The 24460-nt window shown below is 45.9% G+C and overlaps 1 protein-coding gene across 5 annotated transcripts in view; it reads left to right on the top strand.

Annotated features, from left to right (window-relative positions):
* The window catches only part of Hipk2 (homeodomain interacting protein kinase 2), a 192632-nt gene that overhangs the window by 29167 nt on the left and 139005 nt on the right, over positions 1 to 24460 (top strand). Inside the window, exon 1 of one of the 5 annotated variants that reach the window (XM_021263689.2) lies at positions 1596 to 1713. The exons of the other annotated variants lie outside the window; for them this stretch is intronic. The gene's annotated coding sequence lies outside the window, so the exon portion shown is untranslated. Of the gene's footprint in view, positions 1 to 1595; positions 1714 to 24460 lie in introns of those variants that run through there. 5 annotated transcript variants of the gene reach the window in all.

Raw genomic sequence — 24460 nt, 5'->3', positions numbered from 1 at the left:
TCCAAGGGTGTTTTGATACCTCTGCTACCCACCACTGCACTCCCAGAAGTCAAGTCTGCACAAGGTGGTTTGGCCAAGGCTCCTGAATCACACTGAGGCACAGGAGAGCCTTGGGATAGAGGCACAGGGAGACCTGCCCTTGAGTCAATTTCCTGATGGTAGGAACAACTTTCACTTGTCAGTTACCCACATCCCCTTTGTGATGAAGTCTGATGTGCAAAAGTCCAGCCCATAGCAGTGGCATTGGTCTACCTGGGAAGTTGAGGAGTTTTGAATCCAGAAAGTTTAGCAGAAGAAAGCCCCTCATCTTGTAGCAGGGCAGGTGCAGCTCATGCTTTTATTGTTTTATTTTCTTCTGCTGCAAAAAAACATTGGTGGTACTTGGAATATGGGTCATGGGCCAGGGATTTAGCTCAGTAGTTCCAGCGCCTGCCTTGCAAGGACCCAAGTTTGATCCCTGGTACCAAAAAAAAAAAAATACTGGTCAGTGAGAAGTAGGATTTTTTACAGGAACTGACTTTGGAGAATCCTCACCTCAAAAGGAGAAGGAGCCTATAGATACCAGTACAGAGGGAACAGTGGGGTGGTGGTCCTAACCCCCACAAGGGAGCTGTAGTGCTTTCAGGAAGATTTGGGCTTTCAGCAGTTTGAAAGAAGGGAGGTGAGGTTGGGCACAGTGGCACACAGTTGCCATGCCAGCACTCAGTAGGCTGAGGCAGGAGGATCATAAGTTAGAGACCACTCTGGGCTACATAGGGAGTTCAAGGCCACCATGGAATACAGAGCAAGACTCAGTACATTACATGCAGAAACCACCATCACCAAGAACAACAACAAAAACTCAAACAAAACCCAGAAGGGAGGTGGACGTAATGTGGTGCTGAAGCGAGGATGAGAAAGTCACATGCAGATACCTTGAGGAATGAGTGAGTGCAAGACAGACTTGGCACACAGATAGGGGAGGGTGTTCAGAGTCCAGCATTGAGGGCTACAGAATAGGAGAGAACATTATTTTGTCTTGCCTTGCCCTAACTAGTTTGGAGAGTAGAGAAGGGTTCTGTGATGCATTGCATTCCAGTATTTCCAGATCGTCTAGGAAGGGGGCCTCTGGACAGCAACAAGAAGGCTGATGTGGGTGGCAACACCCAGTGTTTGGGGCACATTGGCAGCCAGGTGACACCACAGCCAGCTTGGATTCCAGTTCCTGTTTCACCAGAGAGGTGCATCTCTGCAGTGTGCGTGTGTGCGTGTGTATGTGTGTGTGTGCGTGCGTGCACGTGTGTGCGTGCGTGCTGTATCTGGTGTCTCTTTAAGAGAAAAGAAGGGCACTTAGAAAAGGCAAGGTTGTTGGTAGCTAGAGAGCAGTTGCAGTTAATTATGGAAGGAATTTTTCCTAATCCCGAGCATATACAAGCAGGGCCCTTAAGCTTTTCTGGCTGGCCTGTATGCTTCCCTCCTTTCCTCCCTCCCTGCCTCCCATCCTTCCTTCCTTCCTTCTTTTTTCCCTTCCTTCTGCCTTCTTTTGTGGGAGAGCAATTGGTATTTGTTGTGTTTATCAGAGATTAACGTTTTAGGCCCCTCTTCCACAATTCAAGGAGCAGTCTGGAGAGCTGTGTCTTCTAGGCATCTTCTGAAGAGTGTTGTGGTTCAGTTCCCAAGAACACACACACACAAAAGGTGAAGAAGGCAATCTAGAGTGTCCACTTCAACATGGTACATTTTTTTGTTTTAATCTGATTGTGTAATGTTTATAGCATTCTCTAAATTTTGCTGTTTATTATGGTAATTATATTGGGTTCTATTCAATTACTTATATCTCACCTTGTCCTACAAATTTTGCTTTATTTTACAGTACAAATACATGTGATATAATAAACAGTGCAATGCAGAAATGAACTTAGGATCAGGATAAACACAAATAAAGAAGTTCAAGTCAGGAGGGAAAAGAATCACAGGTGTGAAGGTGCTGAATCCCTTATATTGCTGCTTGTCTCTGAGCTTCGTAGCACCAAAGACAAAAGGGCAGTGTGGTCACCTCAGTAGTTCTTACTGTCAGAGAAGGAAGACATCCAGATCCTCAAGAAAAGCAAAGATTCTTTTAGTTCTTTTCAGTTGAATTTTCCGTGCAGAGTTTATTGTAGAAGACACTGAGTGGTACAGTGAACAGGGTGTTTAGCATCCCCAAAGCAGATGAAACCCTAGATTCTTACAGGTCTCTCATAGAGTCCTCATTGGAAGTTCAAGGCATAACATCAAAATGCACCTCAGTGAAAGTAATAAAGAGATCTAAGTAGTTAGCCTTCTCATTGGATTTGATGCAACACTAGATCCCCACCTCACCCTGTGGAGTTGGTGGTCTACAGGTTCATCACATAGTCTTCCTGACTGTTACTCTGTTCAATTAGAGAGAGAGAAAGTGTGTGTGTGTGTGTGAGTGTGTGTACGTGCACACATGTGTGCATGTGCATTTCTGCGTGCCCATACACGTACATGAATAGGTATGTACACCTATAATATTACATATAAGTACACAGTGGTATATATGAAGAGGGGGTTGGAGATGATACTGTGTTGCCCACTACTGTATGGTAGCTCACTGAGGCTTTAGGAATTGACCTGGTGAAGCTGACATCTATAGAAATTAAGGCCTCTATTTGAAACATTCACAGAGAAGAGTTCTATTTTTGTAAATAGGATAATGGGGTAGAAAACTGTGTTAATATCTGTCTTTATTTAACCACTCTCAGGGACAAGGCTTAACTTAAAACCATGATGCCACAGTGCCATCTCTATGTGGGAATTTATAAAGCATGCAGAAGTCAAAGCCAGACTGTCAGGTCCCATACTTGCATCTCTAATGGGAAAATGGAGGGTGAGAAAGCCGGTAGACAGTGGCAGGTGGGTGAGGAGGGAGAGGGGCAGTGAGGTGGACAAAGGTCACAGACAGGGTTTCGGGGAATGCCTCATGAGACCAGGCATGTGTCCTGTCAGAGCTCTGGTTTATTCTAAATGACTTTTCATGAACTTCGGTCCTTGTGGAGATTTTGGCAGTGACTGGTACCAGCACAGCATGGGCCGTTGCACAGTGTGGACAGTTGTAGAGGAGGGCTGGGTGCGGGAGGTGTACAGGGAGCAGCATCCTTAGAGTCACTACTGTTCCCACTGCTGTTCACCTGGTGACCTCCTTTGAGAGACTCTCAGATGGCTGAGTGTGGCTTTGCCGTCAGAGAGAGCTGGCTCCAGGCTCTGAGTTTTCTTATCCAAGAAAAAGGAGGGAGGGATTGACAGTGTTGTACCCCAGACTCATCAGCATAACTAAAGGCTAATTATCCTAATGATGGTCATCAGAGGTCTTTCTTAAAACCGTGTGAAGTAGATTGCTTGCTCCCCATTTTACTGATGGTAAACTGAAGCATAGGAAAGTGAATTAACTCAGCCAACATCTTTCATCTTGTGTCAAAGCTAGAATTCAAACTAGGTTGTGTAGCGCCCAAGCCTGTTGATCCCTGTTCTCTGCCACCTCTGTTTATGGATAACTGTCTTGGACCACGTGACTCGGATATGTGGGCTGTGATCAAAGCACCATTTGAGCCCACTGTGCTGGTGGGTGACTTTCTATGCCCTGAAATCCCATCTGCTGAGTTGGGGCGGTGCTTTGTACAATAGCAGTAGGAATCCAGGCCAGAGTGGTCTTTCTCACTCATGTTTACCCTGTCTGCCATTCTGCCTTGAAAACATCCCTGTCTGTGAGGCGGTTCCACTAGACGATCACGGGGGAACTTAGCAGGCTTATGTCCTTATGCCTGTGACAGTTGTGGCAGTTTTCCTTTTACATTTCTGTCCAAATCCAAATTTTTGTTTTTGGACCTTGTTAAATCTAGTATAATAGGCTTGGGCTCACTTGATGTATAATGGAAATAGCCTGGTGTGGTATAAGCTTCTGGCTAGGGTCACCACCTGCTCCCACAAAGCCAAGTAGCCAGTAATTTCGTACAGATCTTTTCATAGTAATAGAATAATGGAAAGCAGATGGTGCACCAGGAGGACTGCTTTTTCTTTGAGGCTTTGAGGGCCTGTTTTGGGGCAAAGTGTGTCCCCCTCCCCCAGTTCACTTGTTGAAGTCCCGACTCCCCTGACTTCCCATTGTGACCTTATTTGGAAACAGGGTGGTTGCAGATGCAGCTGAGATGAGGTCACACTACAGTAGGGTGGGTCCCTGATCCAGTATGAGTGGTGTCCTCATAAAAGGGGAGATTTGGACACAGACGTGCCCATAGGGAGGATGGCAACAGAACATGAAGACAGAGATTGGGGCAATAGATCTGCAAGCCAAGGGGCATCAAAGATTGCCCAAGACCGCCCAAAACTGGTTGAGTGCTCGGAACAGCTTCTCCCTCCCAAGCCGCAAAGGAACCAACCTGCCATTCACCTTCCTTGATCGTGAACTGCTGGACTGGAGATCTGAGAGACAATAAACTTGTGTTGTTTAAGGTCCCCCATATGTGGTACTGTGTTCCTGCAGCTCTAGCAGACTGATAGCAGGCCCATGGAGAAACAGTGACTTACAGACTCCAGAGGAGAAATGGAAATCCTGACACAGGTTAAAGTTTCCACTGAGCCAGGGAGTTTGGTTTAGGGCTGAGGCTTCTGGAAGTAGAAAGAAGAGAAGCAGCCAAGACGCCAGACCAGCTTCTGAAGAATGAGGTGTTGTTGAGGTGTTGCTCCAAGGTGATCTTTTACCTCATTCTTTGGCGGGAGAGTGGGGGAGCAGTTTTGTCCATTAGAGTTAGAAATGTATTTTCTTTAAAACTTCAAGGTGACAGTTTTTTGGGGTTGGTCATCTGTAAGTTTAAATGTCACCCTCTAGAAGAGCTATACAAGAGCTTTCTGTAGTGATGTTAATGCTCTGGACCCACTAGCCATGTGAAACAGTTCAGCAGTTGAGGTGTGGCCAGGGAGCCAAGGATCTAATGTTTTATCACATTTTAATTAATATAACTGCAGATATTCATGTGTAGTTGTGGCCACAGTGCTGTCTGGTGTGGATCATACAAGAGCAGCAGTGGGAAGAGCCAGAGGAATACTGTGAGGGTCCCTGGCCCATGAGTGCTGCTCACGAGGAGGCTGGGGCTGGCAGTCGCCCTGGGATCCTTGGTGTCCTGGGTGTGATCTCATCCTGTGCTGTAGGGGCTCTGGTGGAAGGAACAGGAAGTATCACAAGCCGGGTTTTCTGAATGCTGTACTACAGATATACACAACACAGGTTTTGTTTATTGCTCCCTCTCCAAGCCTGAAGTAACTTGGACTGGTTAGTACTCCATAGAGAGGGGTAAATTAACAAGCTGAGAAGTAAGGAAACCATATGTATGCTTTGTAGACTGGGAAGCTTCTTTTCAGGTTTTGTGTGCCACCCACAAAGTACCCTGAAGGCCTCTGGTCTGAGCATTAGGGAGATGGGGATGTCTACATTCAGACCCCTTCTGAAGGGTAGGAAGGGTTCCCTGGAGTCTGTGATACGAGATTTGCTGCTTGCAGGCACCTGCTAAGAGCCCTGAGAGCTCAGCCACTTTGGTATCTCATAGCTGCCACCCACCTTGCCCCCTGGATGCCCTGCTGCTCCTTGGAGCACGTGACCAGAGGATGCTGTTCGGGGAGAGTGCATGTGGGATAATTCAGGATCTAAAATGGAACCCCAACTGGGCAACATTAGATGCAATTTCACATAGAAAAAGAATGAAGGCTTGCGACTGTTCTGGCTGGTCCTGGACAAATGAGTGTTGTCATTGTGTCACCACTCGCTTTGGCTCAGTGCCCAGTATAATTTTAAAATTGCTTCTTTTCCAACTCTACTTATCATTATGACTTCAGAGAGAAGCCAGTAGCTCATTAATTCTTATAATTTCTCTGACCTCCGAGACAAACAAGGGTATCTTGCAGAGGTGCTGAGTGTCAGAAAGGTGCCTACCTGTCCCTTGGCCTCCTCCTTCCATCACAGTGAACTCTAACAATAGAGAGGATGGTGTAGGAGGGGCACTTCGAGGTGTGATGTGTAGCCAGAATTCCTGGGTCTTGGAGGACAAAGTTTTAGTTCAAGAAGAGGTTAAGAAGAAAGAGGTTGTGGGAAAGCTGTGGTCACCTTCAGCAGATTTGGTAACTTGTACAGTGGACCCTTGACTTACGAACTCAATTCATTCCTGAGGGCTGGTTGTAACTTAAGTTGGTCAGTGAAGGCTCAGGCTCCTCTGCACACCATTCAAAGTCTCTCTCCTGTGTACAGGCAGATCTCGGTATCCTTAGAGAGCCCAGTATTTCTCAATTAAACCCACACAGGAAACGATGTTGTCATGTTCCTTCCAGAATTCTTTAAGGGTTAAATCTGTATCAGACCATCTGGAGGCAGAAACTGCTGGCATTCAGGTTGTAACTCAAGACTTTGTTCATAAGTTAAAACTAACATTCCGGTCGTAACCCAAGTTGTTCCTATGTCAGGCCAGTTGTAACTCGAGGGCCCATTGTACCAGAGGCATGATATCATGCTCAGGGACTTGGAAGACATTAATAAGCAATAACAACTGACAATACTCATATTCATCTGGTCAGTGCTTAATGTGGCAAGCACAGTTCCAAGCTTAATACTTTACATGTATTAGCCCACATAACCCAAGCTCTTTTTCTCCAAGAACTTACCTTGTTACAGACAAGATAAAACAAAGCAACAGAGGACATGATGTGATTCCAGGTAATAGGTAATGGAGCACCGTTAGGCACAGAGAGAAAGCCTGGAGGTCCCATATGAACAGGGGTGCTCTGTTTGGTCTTTGAAGGATGCCTTTGATTTGGGTAGGTGGCCATGGAGCTTGAAGCCACTCCAGTCGGGGTATGCAAGGCACAGTTGGAGAATAGTAGGTGTCCAACCTGGCATGACTGGAACAAGTTATAGGTCACAGGTTTTTTCGCTTGAATGTGGTTATTTGACTGTGGTAGCCACCAGCAGATGGAGAGTTCAGAGGGACTGCACAGAAATAATGAATAGTTTGCAGATGCAATAGGCAGCCCGGTGTCTCAGTATGTCTTTCTGTTCCAGCCGGTTACTCGCAGAGAGCGGCTCCTGGCCCCATCTACTGCACTCTCCTAGCTCAAGCTTTGCTTAAATAACCTCTGTCACCTGTTTACTCGAGGTCACCATCTCATCTTTTTCTGTGTTTAAATAGTCGTGGCTCCCACTTGGAGTGAAAGACCTGCCTGTAGTGGGTAGGACTGACCTCTCCATTCAGTGAACATTTATTGAGTCTCCAGGACTCTGCCTACAGCAGTCTTGGAAAGAAACAAGTGGGTTCCAGACATCAAGGGAAAGAAGAATCAGAGCCAGCGGGCCTCAGCCCGTGCCTGGAACCTGAGGGTGAGGAGGACCAGGCCGAAAGGTACCCCAGGGTACCTAGCTCAGGTCCCTGGGAGAAAATGAAAGCAGGTTTGTGGTATGGAGAACATTGGGACATTGAGGTTGATTTGGAAGAATTTAAGTTTGAGCCAGGACATCCCTATGGAGACATAAATCAGACAATAAGGAGATCCTACATTAGAGTACTCAAGGCCCCTAGTTGTAATGTGAATTCAGCTTTCCTTCCCCTCCTTCTCAAGTGGTTCCCCATAGAGTCACTTTCGACAAGGGAGAGTAGAGTATCTTCTGCAGTCTCCCTGGGTTTATCCTCGCACTTGAAGGCTAAATCCAGAACTCCCGTTCCTGCTAAGTAGTTCAAAGACTTTCAGGGATCCTTGGAACTGACACACCCTGCTGGGACTTGTCAGAGCACTCCTGGGGTTGGAAGAGGAATTTCAGGTAGCTACAGAATAATGTGAGCTATAACCAGCCTGAGTGATCTTGTGGCTGGGGCCTGGAGATAGGGCTGGCATGTTTGAAGGTTAGTGGATGCCTGTTGACCCATGTGTCCCACTGGGGTGAACTCCGTCTATCTTTGGTTCCCAGCTAATTGCAGTGAACAATACACCAACTCATCTTCCAGTGCCGCTGCTTCAGTTGGGCTGGTCAGTTCAGTGCCTTGAAGTTCTACCTATTCATCTGCAGAATGAAGGGATTTGGCAAGTTGTCTTTTAATGGGACTTCCAACACTAGCATTTTCTGTCAATTAGTGGTCCTTTGTCCAGGACGTGATCTTTCTTCCAGAAGAACCATTCTGCAGTTGCTGGTGGCTCATCCTCTCAGCAAGAAGCAGGATAGTGAGGTGCATGGAACATGGCCTCAGAGGCAACAAACTCTGGTTTAAATCTGCTCTCTGCCAGTCCTTCTGTCCATCCATCTGTGTGGCTTCAGTGGGACCCCTACAGTTAGCTACTTCTCACCATTCTCAAGTTACCTCACCTGTACAATGGGTGATGATAGGAATTTCATGTTCACTGGGGGTGTCGTGTCTCAGGCATCTACAGCAGTTCCCCTTATCTCCAGGGAATCCGTGCCAAGGCCTCCAGTGGACACCTGAAACTACAGACAGTACTGAGCCTTGTGTCTAACTTTTCTTTCAATACATACACATATGACGTTTAGATTATAAATTAGGACAATCGGGGATCAACACGACAGTAATAACATAAAATAAAACTTATCTTCCTGTGCTGTATTCACCCTTCTTCCTGTGGTGATGTGAAGTTGTACAGTGCCTGCAGCAAGGTGGATCCAGCAAGGCAAAGGACAGAGGCATGGTGAAACAGCATTAGAATACCATGTAAGGTTACTGCAGTGCCGTCACCATCCTGATAACCAAGATGGCCACTATGTGACAAATGAGCAGGTTGTGTAGGCCTTGTGGATATGCTGAGCAAAGGGACAGGGTAGGATGGCTCAGGATTTCATCATGCTATCAAAATGGTGTGCAATTTAAACCTGTGAATTATTTACGGGACTTTCCAGTTAATATTTTCAGATCTTGGTAGACTGCAGGTAACTGAAATGGTAGAAAACAATAATGGAGGGCCATTGTATTTTTCTGCTTTAAAAAATAGCTTTCTTGAGGTCTAATTCACATAAAGTTTATGCTTTTGACATACAATTCACCAGCTTTTATTTTATTTTATTTTATTTTATTTTTTGGTACCAGGGATTGAACTCTGGTCCTTGTGCTTGCACAGCAGGCAGCGAAACCACTGAGCTAAATCCCCGGCCCTACCAGCTTTTAGTCTACTCACTGAGTAGTTATGTATCAATCACCACTATCTAATTCCAGAACATTTTCATCACTCCCCCCAAAAATCTTGTCCCTGCTGGGGATGTAGCTCAGTGGCACCGCACCTGTCTGGCAAGCTCAAGGTCCTGAGTTCAATCCTGGTACTGGGGGAAAAAAAAATTCATCCTTGTTAGCAGGTACTTCACATCTATTCTCCTGCTAGTCCTTGGCAGCCTCTACTCTACTTCCTGTCTCTATGGACTTGCCTGTCTCGGCCATTTCGTATAGATGGAATCATAGCACACGGTCCTTTGTGTCTGGCTTCTTTTGCTTGACATAGTGTTTGCAGTTTTCATCCATGTTATAATATGTATCAGCACTCTGTTGGTTTTTATTGCTAAATAATATTTTGTTGGATGGCTGTATCACATTGGGTTTGTCCGTTAATCCCTCAATGGACACTTGAGTTGGTCCTCCCTTTTGGCTGTTATGAATGATGGTATGAACATTAGTGTGCAAGTTTTTGTGTGGATGTATAACTTCAGTTTTCTTAGGGCCTCATGTTTGATTTGCATTTTGCTAATGACTAGTGATGATGAGCAAGTGTTTATTGACACTGTGTGTCTTTGGAGAAACATATTCATATTCTTTGCTCATTTAAAACTTTGGCTCTGTGACTCTTTGTTGTTGAGTTGTAAGAGTTCTTTATAGACTTATTCTGGATACTGTACCTGGATTTTAAAATAGGCATGCTATGTTTGTTCCTCATCCCAGGTTTCTCACAGAAGTCTGCAATCTTTATTTGACCTCTAAAACTAATTTCCCAGGTTCTTTATCTTCAGTGTGTTGAGCCTTAAGCTTTTTCCCATAGGTATTGTTCAGAGCTCTTCGTTAGCCTGAGCCCTGAGCTGTTCTGTTCCTAGAGCCCAAATCTGGAATTGGAGCAGCAGGGGATAGCTAGCTAGGGTCAGGAGATGCTCTCTGGCTGAATGCATGGGGAGGGCAGGGTTAGGGTGGGTGAGGGTCATTACTATGTCTCAATTTCTTCTAGATGGAGGAGTTAGGAAGTAATTGTGTAGCTTTTTGTTTCGAGACAGGGTTTTTCCATATAGCCCAGGCTGGCCTTAAGCTCATGATCCTCCTGCCTCAGTCTCCTGAGTAGCTCAGATTATAGGTAAGCACCACCATACCTATCTTGTACAGCTTGTTTGCTGCAGCCACATCAGAGTGTCCTCCATCCTGTGCTATGGGCATTTGAATGTTGGGGATGAGGACCACAAGGAGGTACATCTGAGGATGTTGGCTTCTTTCCATAGTACCACTGCCAAGATGAGTCATGTATTTTCCAAGAGTCATCTGGCATTTGTAAGTCATATATAAAAATGTCCCAAGGAAAATCATGTGTCTATTTTAAAGAGAAAGAAGCTTAATGTGAAGCTCCTTAGGGGACCTGGACCCTCTTCTGAGAACTATACCCCATGTCCCCAAGACTTGGTGCCCCTTTGGCATTGTGCCCATTGCATTCTTTCTCTTTCCCTCCATCCTAATGTGCACAGCCCTCCCCTTTCTGCGAGTTCAGATCCAGCCATGGCTCAAGGCCCAGCTGGGTCTGCTCCCCCCGCCCCAACCTGCTCAGGATTGCTCTGCTTATGGACTCTTCATGCCAAGCAGGAAGAAGTGCCAACAAAGGAACAGAGGCCTTGGCACTCCCACCTGACCCACCCTCCAGAGAGCCATCTGCATCGGTGTGTGAGGCTGCTGAGCCACATTCCTCCCCTAAAGACAGCTTTTCCTTACACGAGGATTTGATGGGTTGTAGACAGACGTTATCAATCCCTCCTCCACAGTCAGTCAAGACAGCTAAAACCTCTTCAGTGCCAAGGTATGTGTGTTAGGGGACAGAGCCAGCACTGTTGCATTTGGGTGGTGCTTGGTTATTTTAAAAAGGATGGAAGGCACCTGGAAATGTGCATAGCCTTTCCAGGAGCAGCTGTCTCCAGTGGCACCATCTCCAGCTCGTGTGGCCTCTCAACATTCTGCCGTCCCTCTACCTGCCTGCCACTTTCTTGAAATCAAACTTTCTAACTCCTATTCTGTTGTTCCCTCCCCAAATTATAACCATATCATGTTTGAATAAGGGAATTGGAACTTTTAAAAGTTATAATTTACATTGTTAATAAAATTTTAAAACACAGGCTTTAGAGTCAGACTGACATGCATTTGGATCCTGGTGCTTTTGCCAGCTCCTACCTTTGGGCAGCTCAGCATGCTCAGCTCCTTAGGTCTCTGTGTTCTCTACAGGGATGGTGACAGTGGCTACTTTACCAAGTTGCTGTGAGGATTAGATGAGAGACTAAGGTGAAGCCCACATTCTTATCTTAGTTTCCTCCAACTTTTAAAAAATCAACACCAGGGTCTGGGCTCAGTTATCTGTGATTTTTAAAAGGCTGAGCACATTGCAGACACCAAGAAATAATGATGATGATCACAATGGGTATTTATTGAGTGGCAACTGAAAGAATAAATGTGCACAAGACAGGAATAATTACCTATGGAAATTCAGAGCTATAGTGAATTGCTAAATATTCATGGGACTGGAGGGAAACTGAAGGCAGGACAGGCTAGAGCAAGAGCAAGAGATTAGCTGGGGCCAGGTAGTCAGTTGCACAGTGAGCTATGCCTTCTCTGCCCTCCCACGTGAAAAGGTGCTGTAGCAGTTTGCCTTTGGAATACAGTTTCTTTAAAAAACAAAACAATGCCAGGTCTGCCAATAAAGTTTGTCCTGAGGGTGAAGGACAAATGGGACATTGCAGCAGAATAGGCGATGCAGGGCTCTGGAAGGCAGAGGGGCCCCGGGGCACCCCAGGGGCTGCGATGAATAGCGTTTCCCAAGGTGGGCACACAGAGAAAGCGTGTTTCAAAGGAGCCCCAAGCAGAGCCCACACCCTGGGCCTTGCTGTCTTGTCGCTGCAGAAGTCTAATTTGCCACACCAGCCCAGCAGCACCCCAGCCTCAAAGCCTGCTTGTCTAGCTTTGGAATTTGTACTTCTGCCTAGGAATTTAGTTCAGTGCCTGGACACAAAGCCTGGGCATTTGTTTACTGCCAGCTCAGAGGCGACTCATGCCCAATACTGAATCACCAGTTGCATCAATGGGGGACTCAGCCTGCAGTTTCATTCCCTCACCCTGGAATACACTGGGGCTCACAGATCACCAGGCCCTCTGGGATCATCCTCACCCCTGTGATGTCTGTTGGTTATGACCCTTACCCCCTTAAGCTCTCTCCCTGCCAGATTTTCACCAAGCACTTTTAGGAGCACAGTGTGGGCAACAGTAACTGACTCTCCCAATGTCTGACCAGTGGCCCAAGACAGCTTTGCCCTGGGGAGGGGATAGTGGAGAGGGTGCCAGTTTTCACCCTGCTGCAGCTGTGCCCAGCACAGAGCGCCTCTTCATCTGGCGGCCCTGTGTGTGTTGTGCCAGCCGTGTCTGCCATGCCAGGTGCTGGCTCACTCCCCAGGACGAGGGAGACTAAGCATGCTGCTGGCACCGAGTGCCTCACAGTTTCTCTTGCTTATTTACCTCGAACCAAACCAACCCTGACTCTTGCTCTGCATTTAGACCGTGGCATTTTACAGAGCAACCGATAGCAGCCATTTCTGTAGAATCCCTTCTGTGGGCTGTGGTTGAGACTGCCGTGTGACATGATAGCCGGGGACTTTAGGGGGCACTTTGGAGAACAGGAGGCAGCTCCTCAAAAGGTTAGCCATGGAGTCACTGTGACCCAGCAGTCCCAGCCCTAGGTTCATACCGAGGACTGAACGCATCTGTCCACACAGACTTGTACATAAGTTTGTAATGGCAGCATTGTACATGGTACCCTGAGAGTAGAATCAACCCAAACATCTCTCCCTTTAGGAGTGGGTAAATAAAATGTGCCATTTCTATTCAGTGGAATATTATTTCATTCATAAAATGAATTAAGTGCTGTTATGTGCTGTAGCATGGAGAAAAGTTGAGAATGTGATGCTAAGTGAAAGAAGGCAACTGCAGTGACATGTTGGGTGACATTGTTTACCTGAGATGACTAGAGTGGGCAAATGCACAGACAGGAAATAGGCCAGTGGCTGTTAGGGGCTGTGAGAAGGGCAGATGGGAAGTGACTACTAATGCGTATGGGATTTCTGTTTAGAGTGGTAAAAATGTTTTGGAATTAGGTAGTGATGTTAGCCACATAGCTCTGTTCAAAACCAGTGGAGTGCACATTTTAAAAGGGTGAACGTTTTGCTTTATGTGGTGGAACATACCTGTAAGATACAGCTCAATGCGAAGGCCCTGGGTTCAATCCCCATTACTGCCAAAAAAATTAAAAATAAAGTGCACTTTATGATACATGAGTTATATGTGTAGAAAGCTGCTATTTTTGAACTGATTTTGGTGGCGCATGCCTATAATGTCAGCACTCTGGGAGGCTGAGGCAGGAGGATCACAAATTTAAGCCTAGCCTGGGCAATTTATAGACTTAGAAGACCCTGTCTCAAAAAAATAAAAAGGGCTGAGGATGTTGCTTAGTGTACAGGCCCTGTGTTCACATCCCAGTACTGAAAAAAAAGAAATAAACTTTTTAAAACTGTTTTAAAAACTGCCTTGATCTTGCCATTGCAGCCGTGCCTGCCATCACAGGCAGGTCCTTCATGGACACACAGGCAGGATCAAGTGCTGTGAGGGGGCGAAAGTCCACCCTGCAGAAGACAACTCTACCCCAGCCCTACCCTGGCCTGGAGAGAGGCCTCAGGGGATGGGTGTGGAAGGGCAGTCCTTTGGGGGCACTGACTGTCCTTGCACAAAGTGCAGGCTCTCTGGAACACTGCTTGCCAGCCCTGCCTGCAGTTGGGATCCAGTGGGAGCCCATTAGAATTCAGTGGCTAATGAATAAATGTTCATCTTCATGTCTTAGAAACACCTGGATGGCCAGGTGTGGTGGTGCCCACCTGGAGCCCCAACACTTTGGAGGCAGAGGCAGAGGAGGATCGCTGTGAGTTTGAGGCCACCCTGGGCTACATAGTAAGTTCAAAGCCAGCCTGAACTACATAGCAAGACTGTTTCTAAAAAACAAACAAGCAAAAAAATCCTGGACATCATTTTAGCCTTACTGAAAAAAAGCACGTGAATGGAAACAGTATAAAGACTCCGTCTGTCCCCTCTGCCACTTGCTGTGATTTTCCTAGTTGCTTCCTCAGGCACTTGTACATGCTGTCACTCATGTTCCCCTCATTTTACTGCCATGTGTGTGCACACGAATGTTTTTCCTGAATGATTTGAGTGTGTTTCAGATATGGCCCTTTTGTTCTTCCACCATCTAACAAGGTAGCCTAACCTGTCACAACTATTTAAATTAAAATTCAGTTCCTTGGTCACACTGGCCACATTTTCAAAGGCTCAGAAGCTATGTGCAGGCTGTATAGGGCAACAGGCTATGGGACATTTCCAGTGTCACGCAGAGTTCTACTGGAGCATGGTTTTCTCCTAGGTACTTCAGCATGTGTTTACTTTTGGTTCTTTTGCGACAGGGTCTTGCAATGTAGTCTAGGTTGGTCCTGGACTCACTATGCAGCCCTGGCTGGCCTCCAATTTGTGGCATTCCTCCTGCCTCAGCTTCCCAGGTGCTGGGATTACAGGCATGCCTCACCACACCTGGCTCTAGTGTGTTTCCTGAGAAGAGGGTTCTCAGACACAGTGCAGTTGTTACCTTCAGAGCAGTGAATTCAGAGGCAGTGTTTATATCACATCCACAGTGTGTGTTCACTTTGTCAGGTGACCCAGTGCTGTTGGCATTTCTTTTGGAAGGTGGAACCTAAGGTCTTATTTGAGCCAAGACCTGCTGGGTTTACAGTTTGGAATTTGAGCTGCTGGGTCTTAACTTGGGGATGTTCCTTTTCTATGGCCTTCTTTCTGCAAGCTCGAACTCTCTGTACCTCTGTGGGTGCTGGAGCTCAAGTACCTTGACTGTGCTTCCCCCCTGCACTCATGTTCGCTCCCTGAGCAGGGGTAGCTTTGCTCTTAAATCAACAGGAAAGATTTCCTGTGAGTAAAAGGAAATTGGCCTTCTCAGCAACAAAACTGTTGTTCTCTTTTCTAATAACCCCATGTTTTAGCCTGCAGTGAGAGGGACGTGTCCTGTTTTGTGTGTGTTCTCAGTCTTATTGCTGGTTCACTTCCTGCAGCCCAGGAGCAAATGAGGACCAATGGAGCTCAGAGCTTCCTGCCCCAAACTCCTCCTGCAGAAGAGGCTGATGTGCAGACCCTTGGCTGCCTGTCTCTTGGTCTCTGTCACCTGGCCATCAGTAGAGTTTATTTCCTGGAGTTGAGGGGTGAGGTGGACTCCCTGTAATTTTCTGCCATGGTTAGGTAAAGAACTGGGAACGAAAAGCACCTAGCAAAGCGGCTCCCACTCTTGAAGTAGCTGGCATTAGCAACCTCTTGTCCGGGGTTCCTGGTGACTTAGTGGGGCACCGTGTGAATATGCAAAACAGATTCCTGGGATGCTGACCTCACTTCCTTGAAAGTTCCTCACTCCTAATAAATCTAATGGTTTGAGTTGTAAAACCTGGGAAATGAGATACCTACAGGCATATTCTTTCCTGTATTTCCATTTACCCCTCAGAGTGGATTCTCATACCTTCTCCCATCTTTTGTCTTGATTCAGCAGTTCTTAGAAAGAAAAACATTCAGCCAGGTAAGAGTCACTGAAGAACCCAGTGGGACTCCTGCGTGAGCTATATAGTTTGAGCCAAGCCGGAAAGGGAAATGGATTCATGCAGAGAGTGGGAATGGAGCCGATAGCCTCATTTTCTGCCTAACTGACAAAGAAGGAAAGGTCTTTGGCTGGCAGGGTCAGGGTGGCAGGGCTAGCATCTGAGAGCCTCTCGCAGTGTAAGACAGCAGCAAAGTTCACTTCTCAACCTTTTGAAAGCCGACAGGACTTTCATCAGTGGCTGGCTTTGCTCATTTGGAGGAATAAGTTGAGTGTATTTGATGCTGGTGAAAGCACTAGCAAGCTTTCTCTGTACCCTGCCACTGGAAAGAAAGCAGAAGTTTGGATGATCCACTGATACTTTTGGAGTACTGTGAGGCACCCTCATTGGCTGAATTGTTCTGATGGACCCTGTGATTCTACAAGCCTTGCAGTGTGTTTTTCCTCCAGGATTGTAGGCCTCCCTCCTTCCTCTCCCAGCCTAGGGATCCAGCTTTTATGTTCTCTGATTGGTACCTCCAAGCTTCAGTCAAGGGCATCGTCATTGTCACTCCTAGGGCCAGCCAAGAGCTGATTTCACCTCCCGTCAAGAATCAGGGCAGGCCAGAGGGGAGCTTGGCCAGGAGCAATGGCCTCTTATTCTGCTGTCCACATTCCCTCTGGGATGCCCCTTGGCACCTAGACACTGGCATGTTCAGGCACTTCCAGTGGCTCAGTCAAGTCCCATCATGCAAGGTGGTGGGGCCATCTCCCAGCATCCTGGCCCCTGAACACCAGGCACGCTTCCCTTCCTTCTATCTCTTGCCGTGGTACATGGGTGAGCCAGGCTCCTTCCCAGTCGGGCTTTTCCCTCATTGCTGCCCAGGCCTTTAGACTGCTCTTCGGTGTACTGCCAGGCCTTGCCTTCCTGCAGGTACCCAATACCTTTCATGTACCTCCAAAGTGGTGCTAGTCATAAGTGTCAGTTATGACACTTACCAGGCCCTTGCCAGGCCTTTGCTACACGGGTCCATTTCCATTTAGAAGTCCACTAACCCCTGTCTCCTCTCTAACACCTGCTGGGATTCCAGCTTCCAGGGTAAAATTGGAAGTAGGTGCTAAAGACCTGTCTCACTCTGGCTCCAGCCTCTCTCTAGGCCCATTTGCCACGTCCCTGCAGGAGCCCTCAGCTACACCCTATGGGTAGATCTGGTCTTCTGTTATCCTATCTCGATCCTGGGAAGTGCCTGGCTTATAAATCTTACATAAAAATAGGTCTAATCTATCCCCTCATCTTGATGTGCCCCAGCCTCATTGTTTCAGCTCCCTCTTTCTCCCCTGGGGTGCTCTCTTGTGTAAAGATGGCCCTGGAAATGCGTCTGTCCCTGAACCCTGCGACATTGATAGATGAGGGTCACGCCTGCCTGTTCTGTGTTCTTACCTTCTCTCATCTCACCCCACCTCGGATGTTGGGCTCAGAAAAGCCCACAGTGAGTTTTCTACAGTGTTGCTTGCACATGCTAGGCAGGCACCCAGCAGGTATTTCTGAATGCTCGCCTTGGCCTCTGAGTCCTCAGCTTAGCAGATTTAGAAATTTGACCTCAGAAATTCAAGGATTATTAGATTCTAGAGGACTGATTCATACTAACTAATGTTATAAAAGGCTGATTGTTCAGTCTGAATCACTTCAAGAGAGAAATATTCCTAGCATCCAGCAAGGCTGGACATCCATATAATTCATGCACATTTCTTACTTGGTCAGAAAGTCTTTTTTTTTTCCTGCTACCGGGGATCAAACTCAGGACCTTGCGCTTGCCAGGCAGGTGCGGCACCGCTGAGCTACGTCCCCGGCCAGAAAGCCTTTAAGGAACCAGAAGTTTGATTATTGAACCCCATAAGGTACCAGAAGTTTGATTATTGAACACAGAATTTAAGCAAATCTATAAATGGTGAAAATATTCTCTGCTCTGAGGATATTTCTCTGTAAAGAACTTGAAAGAGACACATAAAATCAAATACTGTCTTACCCTCTTAACAGTGAGAAATCATAGACTTTAATTTATAAACTTTACTAAGACCACGGTCAATTATTTTTGTAACATCCTCTTTTTTTTGTACCGGGGATTGAACTTGGGTCCTCGCGCTTGAGCAGCAGGCGGCGAAACCACTGAGCTAAATCCCCGGCCAGTAACATCCTCTTTTGTTTTGGTATGCTCCACATACTGTAGTTCCAAGTTCATGGATGTTCTCCTTAGTCACATTTTAGGTTGGTCATTTTGGAATTGGAAATCAGATGAAATCTTGAATCCTACTTTTGCAGTTTTTGAAGTGTCCTTCTGTTGAGATCTGCAGATCTCTGTTTATAAACTAATATAACACAGTGCCCCCTCCAGGGAAATGGAAAACTCAGTGTCTCCAGTCTAGTAATCTCAATCTAAACCCCCATGAAAGTTAGGAGTCCCAAAATAGTGTTTGTTTTGCCATTAATGAATCAGTGGTACCCTGGGTGTGTAAGTAGTGCTATTTTTAAACCCATTGCTGACTTCAGTGATAAAGAGGGTACAGAACGTGCTTGCCAGGCTTGTGAGCTACCATGAGTAACACACGCAGTTGTCGTGATGTCAGAACCTGAATATTCTTTACCAAAAGCACAGTCATTGCATCACAGAGTTGAGGAATGCTACTAGAGCTAGGTGTGAAAAGTCTGTTCCTCCCATAAAAACACCAGCACAGGGCAGAAGCTGATTTTCCCATGAGAGCACTAGGACCTGTGTTCAGCAGTGCCAAACTCCTGTGCTCGGTTTGAAGGCCATCTTCCCATTTCAGTCAACAGGAAGCAATTTGTCTCAAAGTTTCCAAACCAAGCCACTGGTTCAGGAAAATCACTAGGTGCCTATTAGTGTATGCACACTTGAAGTCACTAATAGTGAGATCAGAGCTGTCTCATTGCTTGACATATTGATCCTGTAAAACATTTGCATTTCACAGAAATGACACTAAAATATGGACAAAGGGATTGAACTATTAAGAAAATTTAAAGTTGTCCTTAAAGAACATTTGCATGCTGTGCATAACAATATGATTACATTAAACATCATTAATTCAAACTCATTAAGGATGGCAGCATTAAGGAAAATTATAGCCCTGGTTAGGGTGGACTTAGTTATACCACAGCAACAAATAAGACCTACAACTTGGGCTTAAAGCAATAAAGATCAGTTTCACATTCATGCTCTATCTTAGGTCAGTCAGAGCCTCTGCTTCTGTGCCCCTCATTTAACTCTTAGGCCAAGGAGCACTCACACTGGATCAGGGCTGGTCTCCGCAGCAAGGAAAACAAGACCAGGTTGGTGAACAGCAGACTGGCTCTAAAAGCTTGTCCCACTCGCTCTTTCTTGGCCAAGGCTTATCATGTGGCTAAGCCTAAGTTACAGGGCTAGGCTACCTGAGTTACAGCAGAGGTTTTAGAAGAGAGGGCTCAGTCACGCATAGTGACCCAAGCCTATAATTCCAGCACTCGGGAGGCTGAGGCAGGAGGATCACAGCAAGTTCAAGACTCTGTCTCAACCCCCCAAAGAAAACAGAAACCAAAACAACAAAAAAATCAAAGTATTTTCTTAGCCTATAAAATTTTCTATTTTTATGTTTTTAGTAGACATGTTAACATATAATTTATGAAAATTAAATAACATATATTAGGAGTGACTTTTTCCTGATTAACTGTCCACTTAAATTGAGCTTGTATGATAGATACAGATTCACAGTAAACATATATTGTACATAGAACCTGGATCTCAGTTATGATCTAAGGTAATGCTTTTGATTAAAATGTCCTGTGGAAAAGAAACACATGTTTTAAAGGTAAAGTAGGTAAAATATAGACTCTGGCCCTGAGGCTCCTGCAGCTCCAGAGGTTCCCCATTGTCCTTTACAGAGTCTCCAGGTGATCCTCCAGTCTTCAAGGAGGAGCCTTGGAACATACAGGAGCCAGAGCACTTGTCCCTCTGGGTGGCTTTTCTGCTTCCACCATCCGTCAATTCCTTCAGACACCACACACTGCAAGCCTCATGTGCACCAGGCACAGGGCTCAGCAATGCAAGCCCCACTCCCATTGCAGCAGTGTGTTGGCCATGTTCTATGTTAGATGGCATGGTGACCTGCTGGCCACCTTTGCTTCATTTTCATTAAACATTTATTTAGGGTTCACTGTGCCAAGCACTGTGCCCAGTTGTTTATAAATAGTGTACATGTGATGCCAGGCATGGTAATCTTAGCATGCTGGAAGGTTGAGGCAGGAGGGTCACAAGTTGGAGCCAAGCCTGGGCAACTTAGTGACTGAGATCCTGTCTCAAAATTTAAAAAGAGCTCAGGATGTAACTTAGTGTGAAGGGCCTAGGTTCAATCCCCAGAACAAGAAAAAAGGAAAAAAAAGAGAGAGTGAAAGAAAGAGTGAGCCAAGCGTGGCACACACCCGTATTTCCAGCGTTCAGGAGGCTGAGGCAGGAGCATTGCTGTGCATTTGAGGCTAGCTTGGGCTACATAGCAAGACCTTGTCTCAAAACAAAAGAAAAAGTATATGGATTTGTTTATATAAACATGTAAAATATATACACTCATTTAATTCTCACAAGGCCTCTAGGATGTACTGTTACTATCTCTAGTTCTAGATGAGAAATTGTGGCACAAACAGGCTTGGTAATTTGAAGCAGGCACCTCCACCCACCAACGTGGGCTAAGCAGCTCAGCCCTGTGGAGCAGTTGGGTAATAGTAGGACAGGTTTAGTGACTGTGACTCACAGTTTAAAAATGTCCTTGCAGCAGACCTAAGAACCCATTTGATTTGCACCGCTGAGAATGGACTGTTGGTAACACTGCCAGGGGACCCTGTATTGGCTGATTTTCATACCCACAAATACCCATTTAAATATTGTAAATAATGGCACGTTGTGTTTTTATTGAGCATTTGTATTGGTATTTTCCAAAGCAGGTGACAATTTTTCTTTATAAATCTGTATGTGTTCCCAGTACTGCTTGTCTAGCCTTCTGCTTTCTCACTTCTCTCATCTTCTGTCTTTTCCTCTCTGGTATCCCTGCCTGCCCCTCCTCACACCCCCCACCCCCACCCCGCTTGCTCCTTTTTGCATTTCTCTGCCTGCCTTCTGTGTCACAGCATGGAGGTGGCACTTCCTTTACTTTCCCAGAGCGACCCCTAATTGTCTAGTCAGATGCCAGTTAGAGGCTGCTAAGGGGAATGACTGAGCTCTCCAGGGAAGAGGAGCTGTAAGGCAGAGCTTTGTTAACTCAGTCACCACGTAAAGCAGGAAGAAGCAGAGATGATTGCACTTGCGGAGGAGGTTGACTGATTCCATGGTGGGGGGAACCTAGGGAAGCAGATTCTATGCGGTCTGCATCATGGACGTCACTGTGCCTGGGTGACCCCATTCACAAAGTTCTCTGCAGTTCAGTGACAGCCTACTAGAGATGTTCAGAGACAACGTGACAAACACAATGGCAAGTGGAGAAGCGAGTGTGGTGCTGAGAGTAGGGCCCAGGTGCTGGTCCTGTGGACGAAGCTGAATCTGGAAGTGAGGGTGCTGCCTCTGACCCTGGGCTCCTGCTGTTGCTAGTGAGGACAGAGTGGAGTTCCCTGAGCCTTCCTTGGAAATATGCTGAGGCAACACCGCAATCATGATGTACAACAGATAGATTGCTCAGCACCCTGCCCAGAAGGGAGCTGAATCAAGGGAGCAAAGCTGTGGGCACCGCTGCAGCTTTCCGACCTGGAAGCCACAGTGCCAACTGTGAGGTCAGGAGAGCAGCCTGCCATTTGGTCATATGACTTTGTGCTTTGGTACAACCATGTTTCCCAAAGAAATACACCCTGAATTGTATCACAGAGTATGCAGTATTAGTTTCTCAGGGCCCACAAACTTCTTATGACCGACTTACTCTCTCCCATTCTGGAGTCTAAAAGGCTGCAACCAAGGTATGGGCAGGCCAGTGCCCTCTGAGCCTGGGTAGAGCCCTTCCTTACTCTTCTCAAATCTGAGTCCCGGTAACCCTGGCCTCCTGGGACTGCAGCTGTACCTTTGCAGTGTCTGCCTCTGCACCCTGTGGTGGTTGCCCTGTATGTCTGTCTCTCCTCTTTGCCTGTTGGACTAGGGCCCACCTCATGACTTCATCTTAGCCCAATTACATCTACAAAGACCCTCCTCCCAAGTAAGGTCATGGTTGAAGGTACAAGGTACAGGGGTTAGGAGTTCAACATAGCTTTTGGGGGGATACATAGTGATAAAATGTACACAGAGTTAATAGAGTACTAGAATAACAAAGAGTGACAGACTTGAGGAGCATTTCTGGCACAAAGGAATTCCCAGTGCCTGAGTAGTAAGAACACCAGAATGAGAAGGACTAGACTGGCTTCCAGCTCTGAGTCTAAGTGCGTCAGACTTTTCTGGGCAGCACAAAAAGGCAATGCAGCAGTGGGGCCGGCATAGAATGAACAAAGGTCACCTAAGTAAAACGCACCATTGTACATTACCAATGTGACACCAGACTCTTAAGGTAGGAAATAGCCTACCAGATTTTGAGTCTTGTTGTGTACCTTATAAGGCATTTCTGAAGTGTAGAAAAAGTCATCCACGGCTCATCTTACATTGCCAGCCACATCCCCAGCCTCCTGCAAATCTGGTCTGTTCACTTTCTTGGGTGGTCAGTAAGGACTATGAACCAGCAGTGGGTGGGGAGGTTCAAGTGTCAAGGACAGGGAGAAGCTATAGGAGCAGGGAGTATGCTTTGTAAAGGTCTCTGATACTAGCACCTGAAAACTCATACTGCTGCAACTTTAACCATCTATATATAGAACATTTCAGGGACGAAGTGAATAGCCTTCCAGATCTTTGGGGGGAAAACGTCTGTATTTAAATAGAATTCATCTAGGTTGAAACCAGAAATGTAGGTGATTTTGTTTTTACAGTTTGTGGATGTTAACCTTTTCTCCCATCAGATTTGATTGAAAGGTTATCTTGAGATCCTTAGTTGGAAAGAAAATGCAGGGCTGAAAAATATAACAATCTCTGTAAACTTTGAACATTAAGAAAAAGGTGAGAATTAGAAGGCATCTATGAAATGGCCAGTGGAGACTTGCTAACCCCAAAGCAGAACCAAAGTGGGACCCTTCTAAGCCCTTACCTGCTCCATTCCCAGCCATGGCTAAGCTATCTTATTATATCTTATGCAGGTTACTTTAGAAGTGTTTGACATGCTGAGAATCAGAGCTGTAAACCTTAGGTTGGTGTTATCAGTATATCACTCCCAATTCTCTGACACCCAAAGGCTACAGTTGCTCCTCATATATGATACCTTCCTGTACTTCCTTGTCCATTGGAAACTCATGCAGAACTTAATTTAACACAAATACATTGCTTTTACTTGTTTCACATGTAATCTATGACTGATAGATACTCATAGATTCTTTAAAGCAAGATATAAGGAAAGCTCAAAACTGCCTTACCTCCAAGGAGGGAAAAACAAAGGGAGTTCTTTTGAAATACCATGACTTTTTAATCCTGAGAAAATTACACTTCATTAAAGTATTTTTTGGTTCCTTAAACCTGGTTATATTGTGTCCTCCCAAAATTTGTATTCTGAATTCCTGGCTCCCAATTCCTCAGAATATGACTATTTGGAGATAGGTCTCTAGAGAGGTAGTCAAGTTAAATTGAGCATACTAGGGTGGGCCCTGGCTTGTGTCCTTATTAAAAAGGAAATTTGAAGACAGATACATAAGAAAGACAGTAGGAAAGACAGGGAGAAGACGGGTATCTAGCAGCCAAGAGAGGAAGCATGACACAGATCCTTCCCTCACCACCCTCAGAAGGAACCAGCTTTGCCACCGCCTCCATCGTGAGTCGACACTGGGAGGCAACAGAATCTTGTTGAAGCCACCCAGTGTGTAGAACCTTTTTACGCAGTACTAGCAAGCTAATACATCTATGTGTAGAAGCTGCTTTAAAAAAAAAAAAAAAAAGATTGTTAATCAACGCAACTCTTGTTTTTAAAAAGGATTCTTTGAATTATTTTTATACATCTTTTTCTTCCACTGATTTCCATCTATTTCTTGGAGAAAACGGAAAAGCATGTATGTCTTACTAGTGGTCTTTTTTTACTTCCTCCACATCAGATTGGGTTGGGAATTTTCAGATTGCTTGTGAACACTTGATACCATGGGGATAATAATCAGGTATAAACTACAATGTCCTCACCTGTTGCAAGGAAAGGGTGACTCAGCCGTGGCATTATATGGCTTAGTCCAAGGCAATGGGAGAGAGTCATAGGAGACAAGGGAGAGGTTCAGAGTTGTGGGCAAGGTTGACAGCTCTCAGAAAGAGAACCAGTAGGTGGATAGATGCATGGGGAATTTGCAGATGGTAGGAAAAAGATGTTTTCTCAGACAAACACAGCTTCTGGTAGGATTTACAGATTGAAGACAGGTGACATGAAGGGCTAAAGTTTTTAAGAGAATTCTGTTTCTTGGAAAAGCAAGAGACAT

Source organism: Heterocephalus glaber, unplaced genomic scaffold (genome assembly GCF_053883595.1).
Source record: "Heterocephalus glaber isolate CG9 unplaced genomic scaffold, H.glaber_assembly_v1.0 deba00000621, whole genome shotgun sequence".
NCBI classification, from domain to species: Eukaryota; Metazoa; Chordata; class Mammalia; order Rodentia; family Bathyergidae; genus Heterocephalus; species Heterocephalus glaber.
This window is presented reverse-complemented; position numbering and strand designations above follow the sequence as displayed.